General features: G+C 34.0%; 1 protein-coding gene across 1 annotated transcript in view; it reads left to right on the top strand.

Moving 5' to 3' along the window:
* Positions 1 to 738: 738 nt before the first annotated feature.
* LOC145680408 (noggin-2-like) overlaps positions 739 to 12298 on the top strand; it is a 155215-nt gene continuing 143655 nt past the window's right edge. Inside the window, exon 1 of the mRNA XM_081750919.1 lies at positions 739 to 1748. The gene's annotated coding sequence lies outside the window, so the exon portion shown is untranslated. The remainder of the gene's footprint in view (positions 1749 to 12298) is intronic.

The following is a 12298-nucleotide window of genomic DNA, read 5'->3' as shown; positions in this document are numbered from 1 at the left end:
CACACATCAGAGGTAAACGCTCTACCACTGAGCCAGCGTGCCCCTTAGGAAAGAAACGAAAGTCAAGGTCAGGAAATCTGGTGCAAATGGTCCTTGGTTTGATCCCTGCTCACCACAACTTAGTGTTCGGTATCATGTCAGTGGATTATCTTGAGGTTTTCCCGTTTTTTGCACATTCTTATTCCATCAATTATTCCATCATCATTCACTTTCGTTAATTATCTACCCTCTTTAACCTAAAAGGGCACAACTATGCAAAGTATTTCTTTTTTTTTTTTTATCTCATTGACCTATGGCATGAGAAAAATGCGAACCCGTGACAAGACTTGGGATCTCCAGTGTAATGCCTTCTACAGAAAAAGGACATTAATAACAAGCAAACCTGAAAAGTAAACTACAGAATTGGTATAAATTAAGAAAAAAAAAATCGTAAATGTTTAAAGAGTACAAAGTCGCTCAAAGAAAGATATGTATGATTGTTTTTTTCTTCTTCTTTCTTTCTTTCAGCAATAAGGCTTATACATATCAGTGTTACCTTCTCTGGTTACTTCTATGTCAAGAATCACACCACAGTTTCAGAACGGATCAGTTCACGGCAACGAAGGAAACATACTTTGTTTTTAACATTGAAAAGAAAAAAAGAAAAATAAATTTTCTGATCTCAAGGCTGGCAACACTGTTGCAGATTCTTCTGTATAAGATCTGTGCGGAAGAGTTGTGCCGAAGCAGAAACGGCAGTGCATTCGGCCCGACATAAGGCGCTCTCTATCGGTGAAATCATAACAACGTGATCTACGAAACGGAACAGAACAACGAGAGACTCAAAAAGAGGGTTCGCGGACGCAAGTAAAAAACATCGGAACAAAACAAAACAAAAAAAAAAGCCCGTATTCGTTTTGCGATTGTTCTTGTTTTTGTTTTTGTTTTGCTGACGGCTTAAAATTGCATAATTTGATTGGAATTATCGCATGAGTGTGGAGAGATAATGAGGCATTAAAGAAGATTAAAAAACAATTTTAAAATTTCATACATTTGTGATTTGTATCGTGGACTTTTCCAGCACAAAAAAAATATTAGTGTGACATTTAAAAAACAGGAACTGTATGAAAATTTTTATTCGGACCAATTATAATAAAACATTCTTTTCTTTCTTGAACAAAGTGATTTGAGAACATAAAGTGTTAATTGAAGCATAAAATAATTCATGTGAAGATTTTTAGTGACAAAACAAAAATTAAGTACTTGGAAAACAGTTTTCCCGTTGGCTGTCGCCGCCAGGGTGTAGCACAGTCGGGAATGTAAAAGAAGAAAAAAGGACTGTTACCAGAATTCGAACAGATGTTCTTCAAGGAAAAAAAACAGAGTCGGTAAATATGAGTAACATTGTTGAGTAACATCAAAATAGGCAAGTTACGTATACAAATTCTTATGAGTGAGTGGTGCCATATGGTTTTAGTGCTTTGTAACAATGTTAAACAAATGTGCGCGCTTTTAAATGTAGTACGTTCAAGTGAAAAATACGTAAGATACAATAACTTGGCGGTTATTACAGACACCGTGTAGTTTCCTTTGGAGACCTTTTTGTGTGCTTGTTATAGATACAGTATATGTATATAATTGCAAAATAAACATTTAGTTCGTGTATTTTGGTGACCTTTTTTATTGGAACACTTTTGTGGGTGTTTTCGCAGTGGCGATACCGTATAAAAGAGTAATATATTTACCAGCGGTTGACCTCTCCGATCAAGGTAAGAATTTTTTTCTTTATTTATATTTATATTTTCTTTCATATTAAATTATTCTTACAAAATATTTAGGGAAAACCCAGACATCCTTTTTTTAGGCGTCACGAATTGTACAGATAGTTTTTAAGAAAATTTAAAAAAAAAATCTTTTTTGGGGGAGTGGAATACAGACAATTGTTGAATTGTTCAACTTCCAACGTAATACAACATTCAACTGTAAACACGAAGGAATTATTACTATTTCCGTGATCAGTATTGTAAAAATTTGGATATATGAAACATGTTTGTTATAATGCCAGATAAGATATTTGTCGAGTAACTTATTTTTATTTTATTTTATTTTATTTTATTTTATTTTATTTTATTTTATTTTTGAAATCTATCTTATGTCTTCTAGTATAAAGTCTTGTCGTATGGCACCCCAGGAAAGTTCGTAGAAATAGATTGAATTAGACATCCCCTCTGCAGTGGCGGCTTTTAGGATTTTAATTTTGGGTACGCCCGCTCCCTCGATTGTGGATACATATACACATTCGATTGATTAATGACAGTAGGAAATTACTTTTACAGTAGTGGTAGATGCTGTTTGTTAAATAATTATCTACCCTTAATATAAATAGTGGAAAATATATTTACTCTTTATTATATCTTTTAGCGTTTATATAATTTTCAAAACTTTGGGGTAAACCCGTGCCTACCCGGCTTACCCGCTAAAGCCGCCACTGCCTCTCTGCTGATAGAAGAAGTAAAAAAAAAATGTTCTTTTATTCACAATGAGAGACTAATGAGGTACAATTAAATTAAATTGTATAAATAGCCTACATATTTTTCATAAATATTAGTGAGAAAATTTTAAAAAATACACATTAAATGCAAAATAGCATATTTTTAAAAAAGCCCGTGAAGTTCTGATCGACTAACACAGTTTATAAGTTGGATAATGTATGGCCTAGGGCTTAGCCCCTTTCCCTGGGACTATTTTCAGTTCTGCTAAAACTTTCACTTATTTTTTGGTATGTGTGTATAAATGAATAGGCTTAAGGTAAACTGAAATTAGTCCCCCTCAAAAATATCTTGACTACCCCCCTACTTTAGTGTCTTGGCTATGGGCCTGGTCTACACATCGACATCCTTCGCTGTTTTTTATTCAGATTCTTGACCGGCCACTTTTTAAATTCAATTTGCCTTCTAAGGGTATATGAACACTGACTGAGTCAATGCCATTAAATCTGAGACACTACCGGGAAACGGAACAAATACCAGCTCGCACGCACCGAACAAAACGGAGCTATTTCTTTTACAAAAGAACACACACATAAGCCAAATTCAAATGTATGCTCAGTAGCAAATTTCCGTATTTCATTTATCCACTTATTTTTTTCACCTTGAAGGAACAATTGAAGAAGACAACGAGTGGGTGTGAATGTGTTATGTCACAAGTTTTCAAAGATGTTTGTGCTGCATCTGAGGAAAGATTGTATGATATTACGTACTCATTTTTCTGCGGCATCATAAAGTGTTTAAGTTGTTTCCAGATTTTGCAATGAGAAGATGTTATGTTACATTAAATTTACGTTCAAACCATTTTAAGTTTTTAATGATTCAAAACTTTTGATTTTGAAATTTAAATATCCAACTGTGTGTTCCAAGTTGAAATGTACATCAACGTTATTATCTCTTGTGTTATATTATACCATAGATTTTTAATTACACATCAATTAAGTTTATATTACATTAAGAAGAGTCATCAAATATAAACGTATTATCTACTTCTTTATTGTTTTCACGAAGAATCAAAACTCCTTTTTTAGGACAACTTTTCCATCATTTTTAAGGATGAAAGAAAGTGTACACTAACGAAATCTTTCATAATTTTTAATGATGTATAAAATGAACAGTAACCACTTATACTTGTTTTTCGATTCGTTTGGAAAAAAAAAAGTATTCTATATTGCCTCATTCTTCGGACATTCTAAAAAGGAGCATTAAGTTATGCATTATTATTAATTTTTTCACCCCATCAAGTAGAACATTAAAAAAAATATATTTAAAAAATAGATTCAAAAGCTTCTCTAACAAGAAATTATTTCTGTCATGTAGACTGTGCAAAATAGTTGGCTATTAAAATTACTAAGAGAACTCGTCTCTGAGAAACAATTGGATAGTAAAATCACTAGGGGATACTCTTAACCCCTAAATTTCCCCAGTCCTATGAATTGTGCAAAACAATTGGATATTAAAATCACCAGGAAGAACACTTAACCTCTAAATTTTCTCAACCCTATGAATATTAAAATATACTTCTTTTATTATATATGAATATATGAATATTCATATATATTTATTATATATTTATATGAATATTAAAATATGAATATAAAATTCAGTGCAAAAGAACTGAATATTAAAATATACTTCTTTTATCTATTTTATTGGTCTTTCGATAACTTCATCGAGCACTATTAATTGATTTTTAGCTACCTGCAAAATTATTCACGGAAACATACACTATATTCTATTTATTAGTACTGTAAGATCTTGTGATATCTGAAATTTTGGACTTCTCTTCTTCATGAACTTTATATTACCCCATAAAGTAGTAAGTGTCCAATCTTCTTTGACTAATTGAATGCCCACGACATCTATTATTATTATTATTATTATAAATTATAATAATGTTTGGCTTTTAACTTGATGTAATAATGCGCGTTGTTGCTACCAATGAGATGTTGTCTGGTATAACCTGTCTCAAAATTGATTTTAACTAATTATTTTGATGTTTCATGATTTTGAAATTTTAAAATTTCGTGACACATTTCTTTTGGACTGCGCGATATACTGGTTGGGAAGCACTACCCTAAAAAAAAAAGTCTATAAAATTAACAATCTGAGCTGTAGTCATTTAACTTCTATATTATTATTGTACAATGTCCAAATATGATCCATGTACTAGTCGATAATTCTCATCGAGCTGAAGATGGATGAGTACATTCTTATGCGTAGTTTTTGAGAAAAAAACTTTTTTTGGAAAACTAAAAATTGATTCTTCACGAGAACAACGTCACGTATTAAGGTGTAACTGATACTAAAGTATTCCCTCGAATGCATTTCAATTATAAAATTATTGAAAGTAGACAGTATACAATATGGATAATGAAATGTAGCATAAAATTATAATCAAATGAAGTATTTCTGTTTAACGTCCCACGATTATCCCGTTAAGTTAAGAGAGGCAGATGATTAAGTTAATCGGATGATAATGAAATAATATGTGGAAGGAAACGGGAGGATTTGGGAGGAAACGGGAGAACCCCCGAGAAATCTCACGTACACGGTGTTGTCTGTCTATCACCAACCTACTTGTCCGGGGATTGCACCAGGAACGCATCAGAGGTTGAGCCCTCTGCCACTCTAATGAATGAATTCTTAAACTTTATGCTTACTTTATAATGAACTATTAAACTTTCAAAGATGAAACATATATTAGTGAATAGATCACATCCAACTGAATAAACTGACATGGTTGGTGGTAAATTATCATGCGTAGTTTACGAGAAAATCGAGAAAAACTAATTTTTATGGTGCCAAAACTAAGTCGTTTCTTGGCAATAAGAACTTGTATTTTTTTATTCTGTTGGAGCAGATGGTTGTACTGTATATGTAAAAATATACAGAGTAGGCCCGTATCCACGAAAGGGGGCATAAGGACGGGGGCCCCAAATTTTTAATGCCCCCCTAAAATTTTCACGATAAACTTACAAATAAACTACAGTATGGTTGAATCAGGCCCTCCCTAACTTCTACCGGTCCCCCTACATTTTTGGGCTGGCTACGGGCATGATGCAGGGTCTACTGATAACCATCACATTGAGTCTATTGCTGATGCTGATTGTTTTCTTCCAGCAATGACACACATGGGGCCTCCCCATAACAATGGCACACATAATCCCCAACAATTACGCACATACTATTTGTAATCTATTATTGAAACACTACTCTTTGTTATGTTTCTTTTAAACTCACATTACTTCAATGATGTCATCATCTCAGAATGAGTGTATGTCTAGTAGGAAAACACGTGTGTAACATATCGCTTCTGCATTTTAAAATCCACGCTGTCTTCCTGCCAATTTTCTTTTTTCTCTCTTTCTCTCTCTCTCTGATTAAAATCAAAGAGTTCTGAGCAAGACATTTTTGTTACTGTATTCAAGGTCAAATACATAGCAACTAACACCTACCTACTTCAATGTGGCTTTCGAGACGCTGACAAATTAATTATTCAAGTAGTAAAAACGTGGAAATAGTGTGTAAAAGAAAAATGGTACCATGTTTTGTTAAATGAAAAGTAGATTTTTTTTTAAACTTCTTTGTGGTTTTGTCTCCCATATTAAAAAGAATTCGAAGGCGAAATGATACGAGCGCTCCTCAATTCTCCCTACTTTATGGATTGTGCAAAATAATTGACTTCACTAAAGGGGCACTCTAATCTTTACATTCTTCCTGTCGTATAAGTTGTGCAAAACAATTGGCTTCAGTAAGAGGCACTCTAACCTCTAAATTCCCCCTGCCTTATAGATTGTACAAAACAATTGGCTGCACTAAGGGTCACTCTAACCTTTAAATTCTCCCTGCCATATAGATTGTGTAAAACAATTGACTTCACTAAGGGTCACTCCAACCTCTAAATTCTCTCTGTCTTATGAATTGTGCAAAACAATTGGCTTCACTAAGGGGCAATCTAACCTCTAAATTCTCTGTCTTATGGATTGTGTAAAACAATTGGCTTTATTATGGAACACTCTAACCTCTAAATTCTTCCTGTCGTACGAATTGTGCAAAACAAGTGGCTTCACGAAGGGGTACTCTAATCTTTAAATTCTCCCTGTCTTATGAATTATGCAAAACAAGTGGCTTCACTAAGGGACACTCTAACCTCTAAGTTCTCTCTGTCTTATGGATTGTGTAAAACAATTGGCTTCACTAAGGAACACTCTAAGCTCTGATTTCTCCCTGTCTTATAAATTGCGCAAGACAGTTATCTGTTAAAATCACTAAAGGGCACTATAACTCCTAATATTTCCCTGTCCTATGGATTGTGCAAAACAATTGGATATTAAAATCACTTATTTTGGGAGAGGGGACGAAAGTTGAGAAAGAATTGAAATAATTTGGATACGATTTTCTGTGACATAAAGAGAAATCGTATAAGTCGTCACCATAAGTTTTCTTTCCATCACAAACAGGTCAGTTCCTTCTCTGAAGACTTTTCATGACAATTCTCAGTTGATGTCCTCATCTTGACTTAAGAATTTTCTGTTTTTAATACCTTCTTTCAACTATATCCTCTTTCACCTGTATGATATAGTTACTTCTCAGCTACTAACTAGTTTTTCCTCCTCGTTCCAATTATAACTAATACTGTACTTATCCCATTTACTATTCCTCTTAACACTTCCTCACTCGTTTTCTGTTCGACCCAGCTAATTTTATCCGTTCTTCTTCACCCTCACATTTCTCTCTACTCTTTTTCTTCACACCTGTGCATAATGTCCATGTACAGTACTCTGTACCGCCCACAAAATAGACTTTTCTGCTTCCTAAAGGCTTCTTTTGCCATTCCTATCTTTGCTTTTCATGTCCTCATTGATCATACTACCTTGGTTTCGAAAACTAGTCACGTGTCCTATTTTCTCCTTTCCTATTTCGAATGTTTGATACTGACCCTTTCGTTCTAGTCACCAAGAAAACCAAATTCAACTAGTCTACTCGTTCCGAAGCGAATGATAAGAGAGAATACAGAAGACGAACAGCTTATCCAAAGACCATGGTGCGTAGAAGTTTCCCAGTTTGTAAAAAGTAGCCCGCCAATTATGGTAGAACACCTATGATGACTTGATATTGATTGCTGAGAAAAGTCTGGATCCAACTTTGCTCTCATATATCGTAATACGGTATTGAGACTTTTCCTATTATGTTTTAAGGTGAAGAAGAATCCGTAAAGCTCGCCACTTAACAACGGTATTAATACATAAACTTTAATATTCTTTCTGCTGGGTGGTCATACAGCAATGAGTGTAGAGAAAATAATTTGTTGCAGTATATATATATATATATATATATATATATATATATATATATATATATATTCAACTTTCAGCGTCAACCAAAATCATTATTTAAGCACTATTACGATGTACTAATTTGCGTATGTCAACAGCTCTTGAAAATACCTCCTGTTTCCCGTCTTACTGTGTCGGAAACAAATAAAATAGTGATAGGACCATGCTTCCTGGAAGGGCAGTCACCACATAGTTAGAAGGTCATGACTTCAGTTCCATCTGCTTCCTAGAGCTTTTTCTCCTTTCTCCAGAATCGCCAAGTGCAGGAAGAACAAAACAGTTCATTCATTATACATTCATTCTTTCGCGATGACAAGGAAGTCTGTGCGGCTGGCTACGGTACGGAAGGACAAGCATGCTAAGTACCTTAGGTAAGGGAGTTCGAAACAGCTAGCTATAAAGTATTAGGCAAATTCAATTTCAAATATAGATCATCCTTCCTATTTATTTATTAAGAGATCTGGGAGGCATATAGACACTGCCTTTCTTATTTTCTAGTACTTTACCTCTCTTCTTCTTCTTTTTATCATGCCTTCCATCCCTAAGTTTCCTTTTACTTTATATTTCTTCCACCCTATCTTTCATTTTTCTATAATTTTCTTTTTCTTACTTTACCATATTCTCGTTCCCTTATTTTCTTTTGTCCAATCATCCTTTTTCTTCTTTCCCGTGTTTCATTTTATTTTTCTTCTACCCTATCTTTCATTTTCCTATATTTTCTTTTCCAATATTTTACCCTATTTTCATTCTCTTGTTTTCTTATGTCCCACCATTCTTCTCCATCTTTTTCGTATTTACGTTCATTTTATTTTCTACTCTATCTTTTATTTTCCTATATTTTCTTTTTCCATATTTGTACTTTATATTTCATTCTCTTGCTTATACTCTGTACTTTTATTTATACATATATATACTCTTACTATATATACTCTTACTTCAAAGTGTCTCTAAAATAATTCCTTATACAGTCTATTCTGGGGAAATGATGGCTCAGTGGTCGAGCACTCAGCTTCAGTGCGAGGTGTCCCTGATTCGACCCCAGGTTATGGGAGATTGTGATTGACAGTATGATATCCATAGGTTTTTTGAGGTTCTTCCGTTTCTTCCCACATTATCATTCCACCAAATTTTTGGTTCACTTTCATTAGCGTGGTAGACCCGGGTTCGATTCCCGCGGGAGCTCATATGGTTCGGATTCCATGTTAAGTTGTAGGTCCACGTCTCATATAGCCTCGCTGCTGAAAGGGATGCTAACTAAAATCAAATCAAATTATACACTTCCATTAATAAGCCTTCTACTTTTGCCTACAGCGCATATGCATGAAACATAAGACTGGAAGTTCCATTTAATTTCATTTATACAGGGTGTCCGAGAACTCCTTCCCTGATTACAGAAATTGATAACTCAGGCTAGAAATAAGATAGAAATATGAAACTGGTGTTGAATTGTTTACAAACTATAAAAGTTTTGGTCACATCAGTACACTTCCACATGAGCACCCTTGGTAGCACGTAGCACATCTAGGCGATATTCAATTTCCATCCACACATTAGCCAACATCACTGGAGGGATCGATGCAACGACTGTGGTTATTCGTTGCTGCAGGGTTTGAGACTTGGTAAAAGAGAACAAACCTAACACAGACAAAAACTTTTATAGTTTGTAAACAATGCAACACCAGTTTCATATTTCTATCTTATTTCTAGCCTGAGTTATCAATTTCTGTAATCAGGGAAGGACTTCTCGAACACCCTGTACACTCTATGGTCTTGAATTATTTATTATGTAAATTTCGTCTAATTTTTCCTATTTATTTTTAACTGATATTTATCTTTTCCTTCCTGCCTTTCGTTTATTTTTTATCTCTATATAAAATTTTACACAATAACTTTTGTTTCCTCTGATATTAACTTTAGATTTGTTAATGCATTACCTTTTCCCATTATATCATTTATTGTATTGCCCTTTCCGTCCATTTTTGTACTTCCTCTTTTTCTTCTTTGCTTCCTTTTGTTTACGCCCTTTTATCAATCTATGTATCCATTCTGATATGTTTTCTTATACAGTATATATTGTTTTGCATAAGTTCGCTATCCATATAAATCTAAAAAGATTATTAGATCTTTTGTCAGTTTTCTGTTTTAATGGTTTTGCTTGTACTCTTCATCTTTTATTTTCCATGTTTTCTTTTTCTCTATCTTTGTTTTTGTTATCTTTAATCACTTTTCAATTTTGCTTTTCCTGTATGTTTCATTTACCATTTCCTTCTTTCCCAATTATTTATCTTACATTTCTCTGATTTCTCCTGTCTTTCTCTCCCTCATTTAATTGTATTCTAGCTTCCTTTTCCATTTTCTTGTACTCTCTTCTTCTTCCCTACCATTTTCTTTCGATACATGCCGTTTCCTCCATTCACCTTTTCCTTATGTTTCTTTTTCTTACCTTTCTATTTTATAAAGCTGCATAACTTTTCTATTTAGTTTCTCTCTCTATCTTTTTCCTTTATTTTCTTCCGTTATGGCTATATTCGTTCTTCTATTCCGTTGACGTAGAGTTCTGTTTCGAAACACATGTTATCCACTTAAGGCTGGCATTATTTTTCTTGTAGATAGTGTATTTTAAAAATGAATTAACCGTTGTGTATAGTTTTGAGGATTGCTACGACATCGCAGAAGAAAGGAATCCGTTATTCACCAGATTGACAGATCCAAAAGACAAGGAAATGATTTACTTGTCTTACCTACAGCCCTATTTTTTTAAAGTTATTTGATGATTTCTTTTTAATTTACAATTTCTTTTGTCTTTTTTCTTTGTTGTTGTTAATTGTTCCCATAGTAAAAGGCTTTCATTGTGTTAAAGGCTTTTAACACACTATTAACACAACAATTTGAACAAGACTGTTGAGTTTTGTTAGGAGCGTAAGACTCTTATTAACACATAAGGATTAAAGCTATTGTTTCAATGGTGTTACCTATGGGAGGGGTACAGCCAGACTAGTTTTTTTAATGCATGGCTCCAGACTCATTTTAAGAGATTCATAAAAAAAAGCAGCAAATTTTAAAAATTCTAGAGACAAGATGTATTTGTGAGGGATTTTTTTAGTACAAATACTGTACTGGGATGATTCATGGAGACTCGATCTCCCGATTAAAGTTGATTACAATTGGCTTTTATGAAATTCTCTTCCTTAAAAATATAAGAGTGACCATATCGTGGTTTCAAAGGCAGTGATGATTGATAACTTTTAGATTATCCTTTTCTAAATATGGAGGCACCCAGCGATCTAAACAGAAATTCTGAAGGGACTTGGGTTCGATCTTCAGTATATGTATGTATAAATCTATTTACCAAACGGGGGGACATACTGGTTCAGTGGTAGAGCGCTTACCTCTAGTGTGTAGGGTCCTTGGTTCGATCCCCGGACAAGTAATCTTGTGGTGGACAATATCGTGCCCGTGGATTTTCTCGGTGTACTCCCGTTTCCTCCCACTTTCTCATTCCACCAATTTTTCCATTATTATTCACTTGCTTTAATCATCCGTCTCCCTTAACCTAACAGGCATAATCGTGGGAAATTAAACTCAAAGATTTCATTTCATTTTCGTATTTACCGAGCGAGTGCGGACTAATAGTTAAGAGTTACTAGTTTGCTATCGGAAAGCTCTGTTATCAAACTCCGCGGCCAATTAGCCTCCAAGGGTTTCCCTCAGTGCCACCAGTCGAATGTCGAAGTGGTATCTTTAAACATAGGCTTTTGCCAACTTCCTTCTATTTTCTTCCCATTGTTCTTGTTCATGTTGTTTATTATGGTTATTGATTCTAATTAAATTGTATGGGGGTGGGGATGGAGAGAAAAGCAAACATGTTATTTAAGGAGGGCCAGGGGTTATTGCCTCCCTGAGTTTGAGATACACATATTGAATCAATAATAATAATATGCCAATAAAAAACATGAACCTTTATTTTTCTTCCACTTTCCAAGCAAAAAAAAAAAAAAAAAACTACCAAAATTTTAATTTACTTGATATAAACTGTCTACATTATATTTTAGGACTAAGGGCTCTGTGCTCACACTAATCTACGCCAGTGGCAATGATAGTACTAGTTATTTCCGTATAAAGTTACTCTCGTTCCATGGCGCCATAAGGACAAGTAATTGTATTGTTTATCGTACATCAATTTACTACATGAAGTATATCGTTTGTTTCGTGGAAATAAAAAAGCGTATCAGGTGCTTCAATTCTGAGAAAGATATTTATCAGTGCGCGTATTTTTAAGAAAAAAAAAAGAAACGTAATAAAAATTATAGACATTCAAGAATAACCATTGAAGAGTCTGGAAGGGAAAAAGAAGGTAACCCATTCGTGTTCAGTTCTGAAATTGCAGTCCATCCGGTTCATTTCTAAACAATGTTTTGGAATCATTTTAAAAGT

This window comes from Thermobia domestica, chromosome 3, assembly GCF_964235325.1.
Source record: "Thermobia domestica chromosome 3, izTheDome1.hap1.1, whole genome shotgun sequence".
In the NCBI taxonomy this organism is placed as follows: Eukaryota; Metazoa; Arthropoda; class Insecta; order Zygentoma; family Lepismatidae; genus Thermobia; species Thermobia domestica.
This window is presented reverse-complemented; position numbering and strand designations above follow the sequence as displayed.